General features: G+C 37.3%; 1 non-coding gene across 1 annotated transcript; it reads left to right on the forward strand.

The window, feature by feature from the left end:
- Positions 1 to 493: 493 nt before the first annotated feature.
- On the forward strand, positions 494 to 565 carry TRNAS-GGA (transfer RNA serine (anticodon GGA)). The gene has a single exon. It is a non-coding gene; the product is annotated as a tRNA-Ser (tRNA).
- The last annotated feature ends 16,084 nt before the right edge of the window (positions 566 to 16,649 follow it).

Below are 16,649 nucleotides of genomic sequence, written 5' to 3' on the forward strand. Positions count from 1 at the left end.
TTTCTCTGACATGATGATTCTCCATATTTTGCCAGATGTAATTATTCAGTCCCTTGTACCCAGGCTTTCCTTGAGAAGAGGCATTCAAATGTCCACTATTAAACATTTTTCAAATAGAAGACAGGATTTTATGACTCTGCATTGGCAGGATCAGTGGTTTTATGCTCCTTAGCGTGGTGATAATGTGTATCTGCTTCCCCCAATCAGGCTATGCTGTGGCTAGTGTTGATTTGGTAAAAAAGTTTTTTGTTTTTTTTTCTGCAGATATTGTGTCTACAGAGGGCAAATTGTATTTCTTGATAGAGCCCCCTGGTCTTAAAGCACACTTTTCTAATCCCAGCTCTCGTTTGTTGTTTTCAGTCTACAACAAAGAAAGCAATTATAAATTAATCTGGAAGCAATAAGAAGAAATGAGAGCAGAGGTGGCATACCTACAGAGAACAACTGAAAAATGAAAAATTTTAAATATAAAATACTATAAAATATCGGGGCTTCCCTGGTGGCTCAGAGGTTAAAGCGTCTGCCTGGAATGCGGGAGACCCAGGTTCAATCCCTGGGTTGGGAAGATCCCCTGGAGAAGGAAATGGCAACCCACTCGAGTACTCTTGCCTGGAGAATCCCATGGAGGGAGAAGCCTGGTAGGCTACAGTCCTTGGGGTCGCAAAAAGTCGGACACGACTGAGTGACTTTACTATAAAATATTACTTAGACATAATTTTAGTTAAAATGAGATATATATACCCATAAAGTCTCTGATCTTACTCCCCCAGACTACAGATGGCAGTCAAGCTTATTGCACAGATTTTACTATTACTGAAGTTAACATTCTGGAAGACAGAAACTTGCAAATTTTCCTAACACAAAGTTTTACAGTTATTAGAAGATTGATAACCTCTTTTGACCTTTAGAGAGGGCTGTTGGCATTGCATGTTTTGTTGTTTGTATTGCTTTGTATAAGAAATATACCTTTAAAGGCAGGACGTGTGCTCTGACACAGGTCCTCTAAACCTCTCTAGTGCAGATCTTGGTTATAATGAGAACTCTTGAAATTGCTCATCTGTGCCATTGTTGTGTTTGGCCCATTAAACTCTGAGCTCATGAAAGAAAGGAGTTACATGTAGTCTCTACTAGGTCAGGGGCATATACTTCTCTAAGAAAAGTGCTGGCTGGAAAGAAGTGATTGATTGTGTGTTGTGAAGTGTTTATATAAACACGTGAACTAGTTACATAGATATATTGTACTTGTGGCCTGAGGAGACAGTAATGGAAGTGGCCGTCTGGCAGCCTGCACTCTGTCTCAAATTTGCTCTTCTGGAGGGATGATGATAGAGGCAAAGGTGACTTTCCTACTAAATGAAGTCTGCATGTACAAGATCATTTGTATATAAGGGAGGGAAGTCAAAGGGGTGATATGTAAAATATTGATAATTTAGTGACCTTTATTCCTTCACTTACCTAGTGATGTGGAAGATAATGCTTCTAAATATTTAAATGATTAGCTGACCACTTAATGATCTTCAAATGAGTTTTTAGAGTTCCATGTGAAACTTGAACCTTGCAGGTACCACTGTGGGCAAGTAGCATAATATTGCTTCTGGAAGCACATGAAATTGTGTTTGCAAAGTAAGTGATGCTGCGTCTTCCATAGAGGACTGGGAATCAATGTTCAACTGGGGGTGAAATCAAAACATATTCTTTCCAGAAATATAATTCTCCTCATGGCCATAGGACAGAAGAGAATATCAGACATGACAAAGAAGAGCCACACAAGGACTTTGAAGTTGGAGAGAGAGAAACTGTATTTACATAAACAAATCATGGAGCCAATCTGAGTCTTGGCCCTGGAGGAGGGCTTGACAACCTATTCTAGTATTCTTGCCTGGAGAATCCCGTGGACAGAGGAAACCGGTGGGCTAAAGTTCATAGGGTCACAAAGATTTGGACATGACTGAAGTGACTTCACTGAAGTGAAGCACCACAGTCCTGGAAGCTGAGACTGACAGTAACTCACTAGAGGTGATGATGATCCTGAAGTAAAGTGCTAATTGTCCAAGGAAAACTTTCATGAACACAGGCTGTGTAGGACATGGAAAGATGTAGAAGATCCAAGATAAGATATCCAAATTTACCCAGGGAAAATTCTATTCGTCAAAGAGTTCTCTTGGGCAGAGTTTCTCACATATCTTTGGTGAGTAAGAAAGTAAACTTCTTACTCAAAGAAGCTTTGAGCATACCATGTGTCGTCTAAATATAGACATAAGATAAATATGTAATGAAATGTGTTTGTCAAAAACTTTTAAATGTATATAATTTGGGGTATATTACTGAAATACTTTTCACACTATTTAAGTTGGATAATTGGTAATTATTTCTGACATGATGTCTGGTATAGAACTTGAGAATTCTGGTTATTCATTCCTTCATGTGTTGAGATGGGTACAGGTAATCATTTCAAGAAAAAAAAACTTTGGCCTTGCTCCATGTTCCAACTTAGTCTTTTTCTGTACAAAATAAAGATGCAGTTTATCCATGAAAGAATACTTACCATACAACTTTATTTTCTTGATAATGTTATTTCTAATTCTCTTTTTCTTATGAAGTTACAGCATATAACTTATTCATAAATAAGATGGTCTCAGATATTATATTTGGTAAGTTTCTCTATGTATGTCAGATATGCAGATGATATCACTCTAATGGCTGAAAGTGACAAGGAAGTAAAGAACCACTTGATGAGGATGAAAGTGGAGGGTGAAAAAGCTGGCTTGAAACTCAACATTAAAAAAACTAAGATCATAGCATCTGGTCCTATCATTTCATGGCAAATAGAAAGGGAAAAAGTGGAAGAAATGACAGATTTTATTTTCTTGGGCTGCAAAATCACTGCAGATGGTGACTGCAGCCATGAAATTAAAAGACGTTTCCTCCAGCCTGCCGCTTCACTTTTGTACCTCTGGGCAGCCTGATGTACTCTATTTGGGCTTGCACACACACACACATATACACACACACACACACACACACACACACACACACACACTGACTCTTATGAAGCAAACAATAAAATAAGAATAAAAAGCGAACAAACAAAAGCAAACCAGAATAACACTTTGCCTCCTCTTCTCTGTGGAAAATTGACTGAACAGAGTCATTCAAGTTTCAGATATAAATGTAAAGATTGTGAAGACACCAAGGAAAACCTAATAGTAGAAGATTTGTTAAATGTATTCTAATTAAGCAATCTCATATCACCTCTATCTCCATTGTTTATAATAATGATCTTTTTAGAGTTTTAAGCCAATACCAAAAGAAGAGAAAGGTTTGTCTAACTAGGTAAGTGTTAGATTTCTTTTTTTTGGCCTTATGATGATCATCATAGGGACTAAGATTTTTTCCAGACTAGCTTAATAGTGAACATACAAAATAAACAAAGAATCATCTGTGATTTTATGCCATGTGTGTACTCACATAAGCAAAAAGTAAGAACACAAATAAGAAGTCTCCTTTGTATTGAGACCATTTCTCTCAGGGTGTGCAGTGACTCACAACCACAACAGCCAGTAATTTTCTCTTCATTCCAAAATAGGAAATGTTTTTCTCATAGATCTTTTCTTTTTTATTATTATTAACCCCTTTGTACCTTGATACTTTCACAATGTATGGACTCTGCTGCTGCTGCTGCTGCTAAGTCACTTCAGTCATGTCCGACTCTGTGCAACCCCATAGATAGCAGCCCACCAGGCGCCCCCGTCCCTGGGATTCTTCAGACGAGAACACTGGAGTGGGTTGCCTTTTCCTTCTCCAATGAATGAAAGTGAAAAGTGAAAGTGATGTCGCTCAGTTGTGTCCGACTCTTAGCGACCCCATTGACTGCAGCCTACCAGGCTCCTCCATCCATGGGATTTTCCAGGCAAGAGTACTGGAGTGGGCTGCCATTGTCTTCTCCAATGTATGGACTCTAAAGGGTAGGAAATATAATGTTTTGTTAATAATACTATAAAATCTAGAGAGGATTGGGAGTTATTTTGATGAAAGAGTTTTAATTTTCCTATTAAAAAAGTCCAAACCCTATATTCTGTCCACTGAAGGACCCTTTCTAAATACTGAACCCATGCTTTTTGATGGGTTCCCAATTCAGCTATGACACTTCTCTTCCAACTACTAATAATTCATTCAATGACTTTTTCTTGGAGCTGCTCATGATCTTTGTATTGTGGAAGGTTTGAGAAATATGGATAGCATGATTTCATGGTTTATTTTCTTTGATTTATTTCTTATCTAATAGACATTCTTTTATGCCATAACTTTCTTTGGATCCTAGAAAAAGCAAGAGAATTCCAGAAAAAAAAAAAAACATCTATTTCTGCTTCATTGACTACAGTAAAACCTTTGACTGTGTGGATCACAACAAACTGGAAAATTTGAGATGGGAGTACCAGAGCACCTTATCTGTCTCTGGACAAACCTGTATGCAGGTCAAGGAGCAACGGTTAGAACCAGACATGGAACAACAGACTGATTGCAAATTGGGAAAGGAGAATGTCAAGGCTGTATATTGTCATCCTGCATATTTAACTTCTATGCAGAATATATCATGCCAAATGCTGGACTGGATGAAGCACAAGCTGGAATCAAGATTTCAGGGAGAAATATCAATAACTTCACATATGTAGATGACACCCTTATGGCAGAAAGTAAGGAGGAAATTAAGATTTTGTTGATGAAGATGAAAGAGGAGAGTGGAAAAACTGGCTTAAAACTCAACGTTCAAAAAACTAAGATCATAGCATCTGCTCCCACTTCTTCATGACAAATAGATGGGGGAAAAAATTGAAACACTGACAGATTTTATTTTCTTAGGCTCCAAAATCACTGCAGATGGTGACTGCAGCCATGGAATTAAAAGACACTTACTCCTTGGAAGAAGGCAATGGTAGCCCACTCCAGTACTCTTGCCTGGAAAATCTCACGGACAGAAAAGCCTGGTAGGCTGCAGTCCAAGGGGTCCGCAAAGAGTCAGACACGACTGAGCGACTTCACTTTCACTTTTCACTTTTCACATTCATGCATTGGAGAAGGAAATGGCAACCCACTCCAGTGTTCTCATCTGGAGAATCCCAGGGATGGGGGAGCCTGGTGGGCTGCTGTCTATGGGGTCGCACAGAGTCGAACATGACCTAGCTGCAGCAACTCCTTGGAAAAAAAGTTATGACCAACCTATGCAGCATTTTAAAAAGCAGAGACATTACTTTGCCAGAGCACCTTACCTGTCTCCCTCTAGTTAATGCTATGTTTTTTCCAGGAATCATGTATGGATGTGAAAGTTGGACTATAAAGAAAGCTGAGCACTGAGAATTGATGCTTTTGAATTCTGGTGTTGGAGAAGACTCTTGAGATTCCCTTGGAGAGTAAGGAGCTCAAACCAATCAATCCTAAAGGAAATCAGTCTTGAATATTCATTGGAAGGGCTTATGCTGAAGCTGAAACTCCAATACTTTGGTCACCTGATACAAAGAACCAATTCATTAGAAAAGACCCTGATTCTGGGCAAGATTGAAGGCAGGAGGAGAAGGGGACACCAGAGAATGAGATGGTTGGATGGCATCACTGATTCAATGGACGTGAATTTTAGCAAACTCCAAGAGACGGTGAAGGATAGGCAAGCCTGATATGCTACAGTCCATGGGATGGCAAAGAGTTGGACACAACTGAGAAATTGAACATCAACAAATAAGTTTTGTCCCTTTAATAGTGCCAGGTAACTAAATATCTGAAATAAAATAAACCTTTTAATAGATGTAACTTTCCTCTTCTTTTTTGAAAATGTTTTTGTCACATGCTCACGAATCTAAGATTCAACTATTGTTCTTATACTATTCAATATGATGGGTAAATGACACTACTGTAGAGGTTTTGCTTTCAAAATTGTATTTGATTAATTTGGCTTCTGGCATGTGCATAGGTAACCAGTCCAATACCATACCTATCTTCCATGTATCATTGCACATGGATTCTTCATATATAGTAACTCTACAAACCACAGTTCTGGTCACTGATGCCTAGAGAGAAGCCCATCTGCTTATAAGAAACTACACCAAACCAGCATCCGTTGACTTACCCATCTTTTATTTGTCCAGAAGAGTGAACAACCATCTCCAAGAAACCTTGCTCAGAGCCCCCAGAAACAACACAAATGCCTTTGTCCCTATTCTGCTAGTATTGAGCATGTGTGGCACCTTTCCATGGTCCTTGTCACTATGGAAAATGAAACTCCAGCACCTATACATCCTCTATATATGTCATTGACTTTCTTATTGTTATACCCAGTAAAACCCACTGTTGTCCTTGATTATTAAAGTGCCATATAACATAAAATCTGCATTTGAATTAGGAACCTCAACTTTGATTGCATCGATAGTCTCAAATGTATTCCCAGATGCATTGTTGTACCTATTTTGTATTAGGATTTTTTCTTTCAATTGACTCTCTTTGAATAAATATATCGTCTCATCATTATTTGTACCTTCACATAATGACCTGTGTATGCTTTGGATATTAATAAATAAATGCACAAAGTCAAATTGCTCTTTATTAAAATTCACAATATTCTCTGGCTGTATTTTAAAAAATGTCAGATGTCAGTCCTCCCCCTCCAACCCAGCCACACATGCTTTTTTCCTGGATTAGAGTTAGTCATATCTCATTCAGTATCTCTGAAAACAGTGTTAGAATTTCCTGATTTTTATTTTCTTTGAGTTGGAAAAACAGCTAGCTAAAATTTTTACAATTTAAGTTAAATGGAACAAGCAGAATTTATGGAATTGTCTTTGATACTTTTTTTTAAGCAATGGTTTTTATTGTTAGGCTTTTGCATTAGATTTTGGGTGTTTTGGGGACCTCATGCTGCTTCTTATTTTGCTACTTTCTCAGTTCCTTTCTTCCCTGCTTCCTTCCTCCTCCTCTTCCTATTTCTCCTCCTAGTATGCTCCAATGTTAATAATTTTTATACCTATGAAAGTTTATACCTTTAGAAAATGTGCCTTTACCACATTTATCACAAAATCTAATAGGAACAATAATATTTTTACTCACTTGAAATGAAATGAAGATTCTAGAATTATATAGGATTGTAGAGGTTTCATATATGTAAGCAACAAAATGGATGAATTCAAAATAAAGCAGACAAGTGAAAGTTTTGCTCTAATATATTCCCTAAATGTAATTTTAAACATATTTACTGTATTTCCCCTAGTCCCTATTCCATGATACAGGAATGAGTGAAGAAGATAAAATATCCTATAAGTGATATTTAGCAAAGTTATTTAAATAGGAGTTTCATTATATCTAGCCATTGAACGAGGTGGAAAGTGAGCCCTAGGGAACTGTAATGATTTGACAAAGGTCATTTCAGCAGTAAATGATATAGAAAAGAGTGGTTCCCAGAGACTTGACCTCTATGCCCAGCCCCACCATTCTGTAATATTCCATTTTCCCCTGATAATGCCATAAATGCTTATGTTATTTTGATGGGAAAAAGCAATAGCAATGTTTCATACTTTATATTTAAAATGATATTATTCTTTACTCAAATAGAAAAATATCACAATATCTTAGATACAGAAGACTAAAAATCTATTATTTTGGTGAGCCCTACTAGATTCAGTTTTTGTGTGTCTTTTATTTTGTTTTTTGTGTTTTGGGTTCTTTTTTCTTAACAAAACTAGAAGTTCCATGGCCCATATTAAAAATAAAAAAAAAAAAAGAAAGAAAAAGAAAGGAAAGATGGGAGGGAAGGAAGAAGGAAGGAAAGAAAGTCAATGCATATATATATGCTGCTGCTGCTGCTAAGTCGCTTCAGTCGTGTCCGACTCTGTGCGACTCCATAGATGGCAGCCCACCAGGCTCCTCCGTCCCTAGGATTCTCCAGGCAAGAATACTGGAGTGAGTTGCCATTTCCTTCTCCAATGAATGAAAGTGAAAACTGAAAGTGAAGTCGCTCAGTCATGCCTGACTCTCAGAGACCCCATGGACTGCAGCCCGTCAGGCTCCTCCATCCATGGGATTTTCCAGGCAAGAATACTGGAGTGGGGTGCCATATATATATATATATATATATATATATATATATATATATTTATATATTCACTTAGGCCTACAGCAAAATGAGTTAATATACAATTTGCTTTGTCAAAAATGTGAATTTCATCTCTCACAGTTCTGACTATTCATTGCTGAACAATTAAAGTAATTATAAAAGGCATTTTCAACTTTATCTTACTCTGAGATGAGTATGTGAGCTCCTCAAAGTAAACAGAAGGAAAGGTTGTGTCTTACCTAGGTTATACACAAGATGATAGCCACATGATATGATGCACATAAAATGTGGCTACATCTCAGGGTCTATCACTCTCATATTATACTTTTATTGCTTTAAATTCTTTAATCCTCCATTTAACAGTATTTTTTTTTCTCTGAAAGGTGTTGTACATTAAATTTAAAAATATAACTTCTATTTAGTAGCTATCTCCTTAACGGGGAATATCGATTGGCCAAATAAAAAACAGATTTTGACATAATTTCGGGAAAGGTGCCTATCCAGTTTAAACTCATGTCAAAATCAGTTCATGTGACAGAATGTGACTTGATGATAGATAAAAACCTGATATATCTCAGTGGAAGAGCATTAGCAAGTGAAGCTTCTGGTACATAAGTCAGTAAGTGGAGAGGTGGACTTCCTGCCAAGAGATTGGTGATATTCTTTCACTCTGTGAAGTACTTCAACTGTGACAGTGTGGTTAACTTTTTCATTAGGACTTTCACCTGAGGTCTTGGAGGCGCTCCTTAAGTCAGTTTGGAAGTATCATTTGAAGACATTTCTCCATGCTATGTTAGAGTAAAAAAGAAAATAATACAAAATAATATTTACTTTTTTTTGGAATATAGTTGATTTACAGTGGTCTGTTAGTTTCCGATGCACGGCAAAACAATTCAGTTATACATATACATATATTCATTCTTTTTCAGATTCTTTTCTCATATAGGTTATTATAGAATATTGAGTAGAGTTCCTCGTGCCATAAATTAAGTCCCTATTTGTTATCTCTCTTATATACTCTAGTATGTAGAAAACGCAGAGGAACAAGAGATCAAATTGCCAACATCTGCTGGATCATGGAAAAAGCAAGAGAGTTCCAGAAAAACATCTACTTCTGCCTTATGGACTATGCCAAAGCCTTTGACTGTGTGAATCACAATAAACTGTGGAAAATTCTTCAAGAGATGGGAATACCAGATCACCTGACCTGCCTCTTGAGAAATCTGTATGTAGGTCAGAAAGCAACAGTTAGAACTGGACATGGAAAAACAGACTGATTCCAAATAGGAAAAGGAGTACATCAAGGCTGTATATTGTCACCCTGCTTATTTAACTTCTATGCAGAGTACATCATGAGAAACACTGGGCTGGAAGAAACACAAGCTGGAATCACGATTGCCGGGAGAAATATCAATAACCTCAGATATGTAGATAACACCACCCTTATGGCAGAAAGTGAAGAACAACTAAAAAGCCTCTTGATGAAAGTAAAAGAGGAGAATGAAAAAGTTGGCTTAAAGCTCAACATTCAGAAAACAAAGATCATGGCATCTGGTCCCATCACTTCATGGGAAATAGATGGGGAAACAGTGGAAAGAATGCCAGACTTTATTTTTTGGGGTTCCGAAATCACTGCAGATGGTGATTGCAGCCATGAAATTAAAAGATGCTTACACCTTGGAAGAAAAGTTATGACCAACCTAGATAGTATATTCAAAAGCAGAGACATTACTTTGCTGACTAAGGTCCGTCTAGTCAAGGCTATGGTTTTTCCAGTAGTCATGTATGGATGTGAGAGTTGGACTGTGAAGAAGGCTGAGCGCCGAAGAATTGATGCTTTTGAACTGTGGTGTTGGAGAAGACTCTTGAGAGTCCCTTGGACTGCCAGGAGATCCAACCAGTCCATTCTGAAGGAGATCAGCCCTGGGATTTCCTTGGAAGGAATGATGCTAAAGCTGAAACTCCAGTACTTTGGCCACCTCATGCAAAGGGTTGATTCATTGGAAAATACTTTCATGCTGGGAGGGATTGGGGGCAGGAAAAAAGGGGATGACCTAGGATGAGATGGCTGGATGGCATCACTGACTTGATGGACGTGAATCTGAGTGAACTCCGGGAGTTGGTGATGGACAGGGAGGCCTGGGGTGCTGCGATTCATGGGGTCACAAAGAGTCGGACACGACTGAGGGACTGAACTGAACTGATGTATACGTTAATCCCTAGCACCTCCTACATGTTTCCCTTCTGTAACCATAAGCTTATTTTTTGATATCTGCAAGTCTAAAATGGATTAAAAAAAAAACACTAGACATCTTCTGCAGAAAACTACTGTTCATAGACATTCATAAATTAAAGAAAATCATCAAATCACCTTTTTGCATTTTCTTAGTTATAGGAACTGAAATTTTTTAATTTCCTCATATTTCTCCATGATTTTAAAAATTCACCTAATTTGCTCATCTTTTTAAAAAAGGTAGCAATAATTTCAAAATTCCAAATGCAGTAATAAATGCAAAGAATGAGAAAAATACCAAGTTTATTACACTGTATATCACAATTCTTTATGATATTCTGAATTCCTGCTGATATTTCTCATAATGGTGCTATATTACCAAATATAATTCAGCTTTCAGGAAGGTAGAATCACAAGCTTGTGTGCTCAGTCATGTCCAATACAAGAACAGTGGAGTGGGTTGCCATTTCTTCCTCCAGAGGATCTTCCCGACCCAGGGATCAAATTCACATCTCCCGCATCTGCATCATCAAAGGTGGATTCTTTACCTCTGAGCTGCTCTCTTGGGGAAGTCCAAGACCAAATGCAGAATAGAAACCTATCTCATCCAGAGACTGGAGGTATGCTTCTTGATTAGTTAGCTTGGCAAATACAATCCACCAGAGCATCAGCCAACAAAATTTGAGTACCACATTATCCTACAGGATAAAAGTATGAAGCAGTAACAGTAACAACACATGATGCTATGATTATACATACTCTTCATCAGGTTCTATTTTCTTTCTGCCTTTGAGATCATGGTGGCACCATTCTTTTCAGTCTCTAAGCTGAGTGAATAACATGTACTGTTCTTTCCAGCAGGTAATAAGTGTAAGTACAATATTCTAGACACTTCAGATCTCTTGCCCTTTTAAACAGGGTTTCAGAGTGAGGATAAGCAAAGAAGTGTCTCCTATCCTTACAGAATGGATATGTCTCATAAGCAAAAAATAACAATTTTTGTTTCAAAACACTGAGATATGTTATGGCAACTTAATCCACTCTCTACTGATTAACAGACATGCATGTGTGTGTGAGTGCTCAGTGGCTTCAGTTGTGTTGGACTCTTTGTGACACTATGGACTGTAGCTCACCAGTCTCCCCTGTCCATGGGATTCTCCAGGCAACCATACTGGAGTATGTTGCCATGCCCTCCTCCAGAGTATCTTCCTGACCCAGGAATCGAACCAGCATTCCCTGGGTCTCTTGCATAGCAGGCAGATTCTTTAGGAATTCTTTAGGCAGATTAGGGAAGCCCCTAATAGATATGATTGACATTTAAGCACATCTAAACATGAAAAAATAAATTGTTTTTAAAATAAATTTATTATACACGTGCGCGCGTGCGCGCGCACACACACACACACACACACACACACACACACACACACATACATATGTGGGTTCAGTGGTAAAGAATCTGCCTGCCAATGCTGGGAAGCAGGTTTGATCTCTGAGTTTGATCCCCTGGAGAAGGAAATGACAACCCACTTCAGTATTCTTGCCTGAGAAATGCTACTGACAGAGGAGCCTGGTGGGCTACAGTCCATGGGTTTGCAAAAGAGTCAGATATGACTAAGCAACAAGAATACACACATACACAAACACACACACTCATATATCATGGTAAATATGTTTTCTGAGTTGATCACATATTAGACTTAAACTGAAGCCCTGTCCATCTCTATTGCTAAACTAAATATTTGGTGGGCAAGAATATATACTCTACCTTTATCAAAAGCAACAGACATAAGAAAAAGCAGTCATGAACTGTATGAATTTCCTAGGGCTTCCATAATTAATTACCACAGGCTGGGTAATTTAATAAACAACAGAACTTTATTCTCTCACAGGTTTGAAATCTAGAATTCCAAAACTAAGCTGTGAACAGGGCCGTGTTCCTCTAAAGCCTGTAGGGAAGATTTCTTTCCTGTCACTTTCTAATTTCTATTGTCTCTTGACAATCCTTTGTGTTCCTTAGCTTGTAGCTACATCATTTCAATCTTTATGTGCATTTTCACATGGCTTTCTTTTCTGTGTGACTTTACATGGCCTTTTTATGAGGATACCAGTCATTACATTTAGGGTCAACTGCATTCTAAGGTTCTAAGTGGACTTAAATTTTGAAGGTGGGGAGACACTGCCAAACCCTATACACAAGCACCGCTCTAAATAGATTTTGTAGTTTCAAATATTATCTATGTAATTATTGGGCTCATGCTACAATTAAAAGTAACTATGCCATTCAATCCTTCTGCTATGTTTTCTTATTGCTGATGATACTATATACATATATGTTACAAATGAAAACTGAGGACAAAGACCAATTCTTAGTCATCCTTTGTTAATAATAATTGATATGAGATAAACTTTTGGGAAAGGAACAAAGTGACTGAATACATACACTTATTATTGATCAAAAGACGACTACATTTTCTAAGTGTGAATCCCACAGAACTACTGGTTTTATAATTATGTTGCTATCTGGATAACTAGTAGGTCTGGACGGAGAGGGCAATGGCACCCCACTCCAGTACTCTTGCCTGGAAAATCCCATGGACAGAGGAGCTTGGTGGGCTGCAGTCCATGGGGTCGCTAAGAGTCGGACATGACTGAGCGACTTCACTTTCACTTTTGACTTTCATGCATTGGAGAAGGAAATGGCAACCCACTCCAGTGTTCTTGCCTGGAGAATCCCAGGGACGGCGGAGCCTGGTGGGCTGCCGTCTCTGGGGTCACACAGAGTCGGACATGACTGAAGCGACTTAGCAGCAGCAGCAGCAGCAGTAGGTCTGGAAAGAAGATCACGCCTGCTAATATCTTATTTAATTTTTAAATTTTTTCTTGTATCTTGTATGTTTATCTTTTTTGTTAATGTGATGAGGAAGCATGTAGTGCAGATGAATTTACCGGGTAACTATCTACAGATTATCAATATCACCTCCATCATTATTAAATAAGAATTGATATGTACTCCATATTGCTAATGGCAAATAGAAAGGCAGGGAATTTGAATTCGGTTTTGAAGAATGAACAATCAAATTGCTTTAGGCCATATAAAACATACAAGACAGTTTTGATGATGATAAATATGTGGAATGCAACTGAAATTAATTTCAAGGATTAGAGTTGCCAAAGCAAATTTCATTAAAGATAATTTGCTTAGTATCTGGGTTAAGGTACTCAGTTGTCTGAGAAAGATAAGTTTTTAAGGAATTAATCCTTTAACTCATTTTGTTTACCTGACTAAATCTATTAGAACTTGAAGTAATGCAACTCAATGGTGAATTTTGGTGAGAAGAAAGCTGAGAACTTACTGTAATTTTTTTGATTATCAGAACTCTAAAATGTAGAAATCTTGGTTTCCAGTAGATGGTAGTTTAGAGACAAAAGGACCTCAATCAAGGTACCTGAAAGGAGGAGCTGTTGTGTCCCTGAATAAAATATCGTTTCTATTGTAGTTTTACTAAGGATTGTCCCTAAGAGCTTCATAAGTCTTGGTTTCCTTGTACCTTATTTATTGCTTAGAATAGTGCCATGTTGTGCTCTCATTTAGCATGGCACATCAGAGTATGTGATAAATTTATTTTTTCTACCTTAAATTCCCACAGAGCACAATGATAGAGACATAATGCATCTGCATACACATGCAAGGTAGTTTGAATTTAATGCATTTCATATCATTAAAGTTAACATTTCATGTATTACATTTTCTTTTAGAATACACTTGCATACATCCATATCCATATAGATATATGCACACACACACACAAAATCCCATTATGCAGATCAATTTACATGATCACAATGTTCATATCCATAAAGCAGTGAACTTCCCAAATCAGATGCATGCATAAAAGCATTGATGCATAAAATTTCCATCTTGCAAGTACAGAGAAAGTTCTAGTAGGCATTTAGTGCCATGACAGGTCACTTAGGTTACAGCTAGCTATATAGGACATGCTAATAAGATTTAACCTTCTTTGTCTATTGCTGAAGAGGGGGAAAGAAGGGAGGGGTGATACTTTCTTATCTTTGAAGATATCAAAGAAAATTAAAAACAATCACTTTCTCTATGATCCCTGTGGCTGAATGTTTCCCTGTGGCTGAATATTTCTGAGCTACATAAATGAGGTATACAGTAAAATAATATATATTTTTAGGGGGACAGCATGAAGTCTTAATCCAGTCTCTATGGATCATATTATAAGTGACATTGATAAAACAGAATTTTATGGAGTATTTGTACAGAATTATTTCCATCTCCATACTTGATATGACTTTTCATTTAAAGTAAGCACCATTGAGATTAATATTTAAAATCGAAAGCTAAAAACCCAAAGAGTCATATGACAAAACTTAAGTGAAAATTTATTAGACCTGTCATTTCTGTTAATTATTGTCATTTCAGCTAATTACTAGCCACTTCTTTTGGTTATTAGATGTGTCGTTTTCTTTTCTAAGCTGCCATGTAACACGATCTCTGATTTTGCTTTCATTACATATTTTCTAGCAATGGGTCAGGGGCCAGCCCCATGGACTTATACTCCAGAAGAATAATTCAGAATTGTTGCTAAAAGACAGAATGATTAGTGAAGAAATTCTAATAATTCTTGCCCTTTTTGCTTGCAAGGTTGAAACTGAAGGAGGTGCAATTTTGTTATAAACAAGACAACAAAAGCAAGAGGGGTTGTGAATGGGCTTGAGACAATCTATGAGTGATTTACCTATAGCTGAACTAAACTCCAGAAACCTCTTCAACTCAGCAACATTCACTTCCCCATGGCCTTATAATCTATATTGGACAATAAACTGGGAGGGGTCAGCTAAAAGGGAGCTTAGCAAGGCCAGCCTGAGACTGATTTACAATAAAAAATTATGTGTGTTTGAAATGTTGTCATTGGATGTTGGGAGAATTGTGAGTATGTGTGCATGCATGTATTTATTTTTCCCTTTGGGGGTCATAACTGTAATCTTATCATGGTAATGGAGAGATTAATATAGAAATTGCAACAATGAAATGAAATCCAGGTGTCATAAGAAAGAAAACAGGGAAATGGAGACACTGTATTTAAAGGAAATGTCAATAAACTTAAGCATCCTTAAACAAGCCATATGGACAATTGATTTTGGTATTATCAGAGTTTGGGAATCATAGCACAGTTGACATAAATAAGGGAGGCTGTGCTAATTATGAAGAGTATCCATGGCAAATTTATGGTATAGGGATACAGACCCTCTCATTGCATTTTAGTTTTGTACATAATTAAAACAAAATAGAAAATTGAAAGATTATTTTGGAATCAATTCAGGAGACATAGCCAAATTCATCAAATAAATTATTTTACTTTGGAGGTTTTTCTCCAGGATAATCCAAACACTCTGTTATTCAATTTAATTTACCACTTTAAACTCAGAAATCCACCCTTCCCCATAAAGCCTGCATTTGAGTGTACAGTTCAGTCATTTCAAACAGACATCCATGTTAATATGATATCATTGATTTCCCCTCCATAAACTGTGCTGCCATTCCACATCCTTTTGAAATGTTCATTCAGTGTGAGTGAGGTGACAGTATTTTCGTCAAGAATATCAAGAATACTATTGCTTGTCAGAGTTCAGGAGCATCTGCCATAAAAAGAGGGAAAGAAGGACAAAGGAGTGTCTAAGATCAGACACAGTCTAAGAAAAACTTGGGTGTTTGAAACACATGCAATGCATTTTCAGGCTTTATTAGGTGCTTATTAAGGGGCAGTGACTCTAAGATAAAGATTAAAGTCCCTTAGTCTGAGGAACATATTCAGCCATTCATTGGGCAAAAATCAAATGCTTCAAAAAGTGTCTGTCTCACTAAATATCTTTTGCTAGAGCTGTCAGCAGCTGAAATGTCTTATAGATAACTGAAATAACAAATAGACTATTGGTCATTAAATAGTTAAACTTGATTTACAATGTATATCCCTAGACTGTCAGAATTCAGCTTCTGAGATTTGGACACACACTGTCATCTTGCACATTCTTCAAGTTTAGGAACCCAAGAACAGTCCTTTCAGAACACGATTCCTAGGGACAGGAACAAATTAATCAAATAGTGTAAGAGCTTTTGAAGGCAGGAACAGAATGTAATTGCTACAAAACAAGGAGACATGGATAACTTCAGAGGGCAAAATATTGAATGTAAGTAGAGGCAGATTGTTCTTGGTGAGGAAACCAGAGTAAAGGGAATAATACTTTATATATACATATATATGTGTGTGTATATATATATATGTACATATTATA

The sequence above is a fragment of the Budorcas taxicolor genome, chromosome 22, assembly GCF_023091745.1.
Source record: "Budorcas taxicolor isolate Tak-1 chromosome 22, Takin1.1, whole genome shotgun sequence".
NCBI lineage: Eukaryota > Metazoa > Chordata > Mammalia > Artiodactyla > Bovidae > Budorcas > Budorcas taxicolor.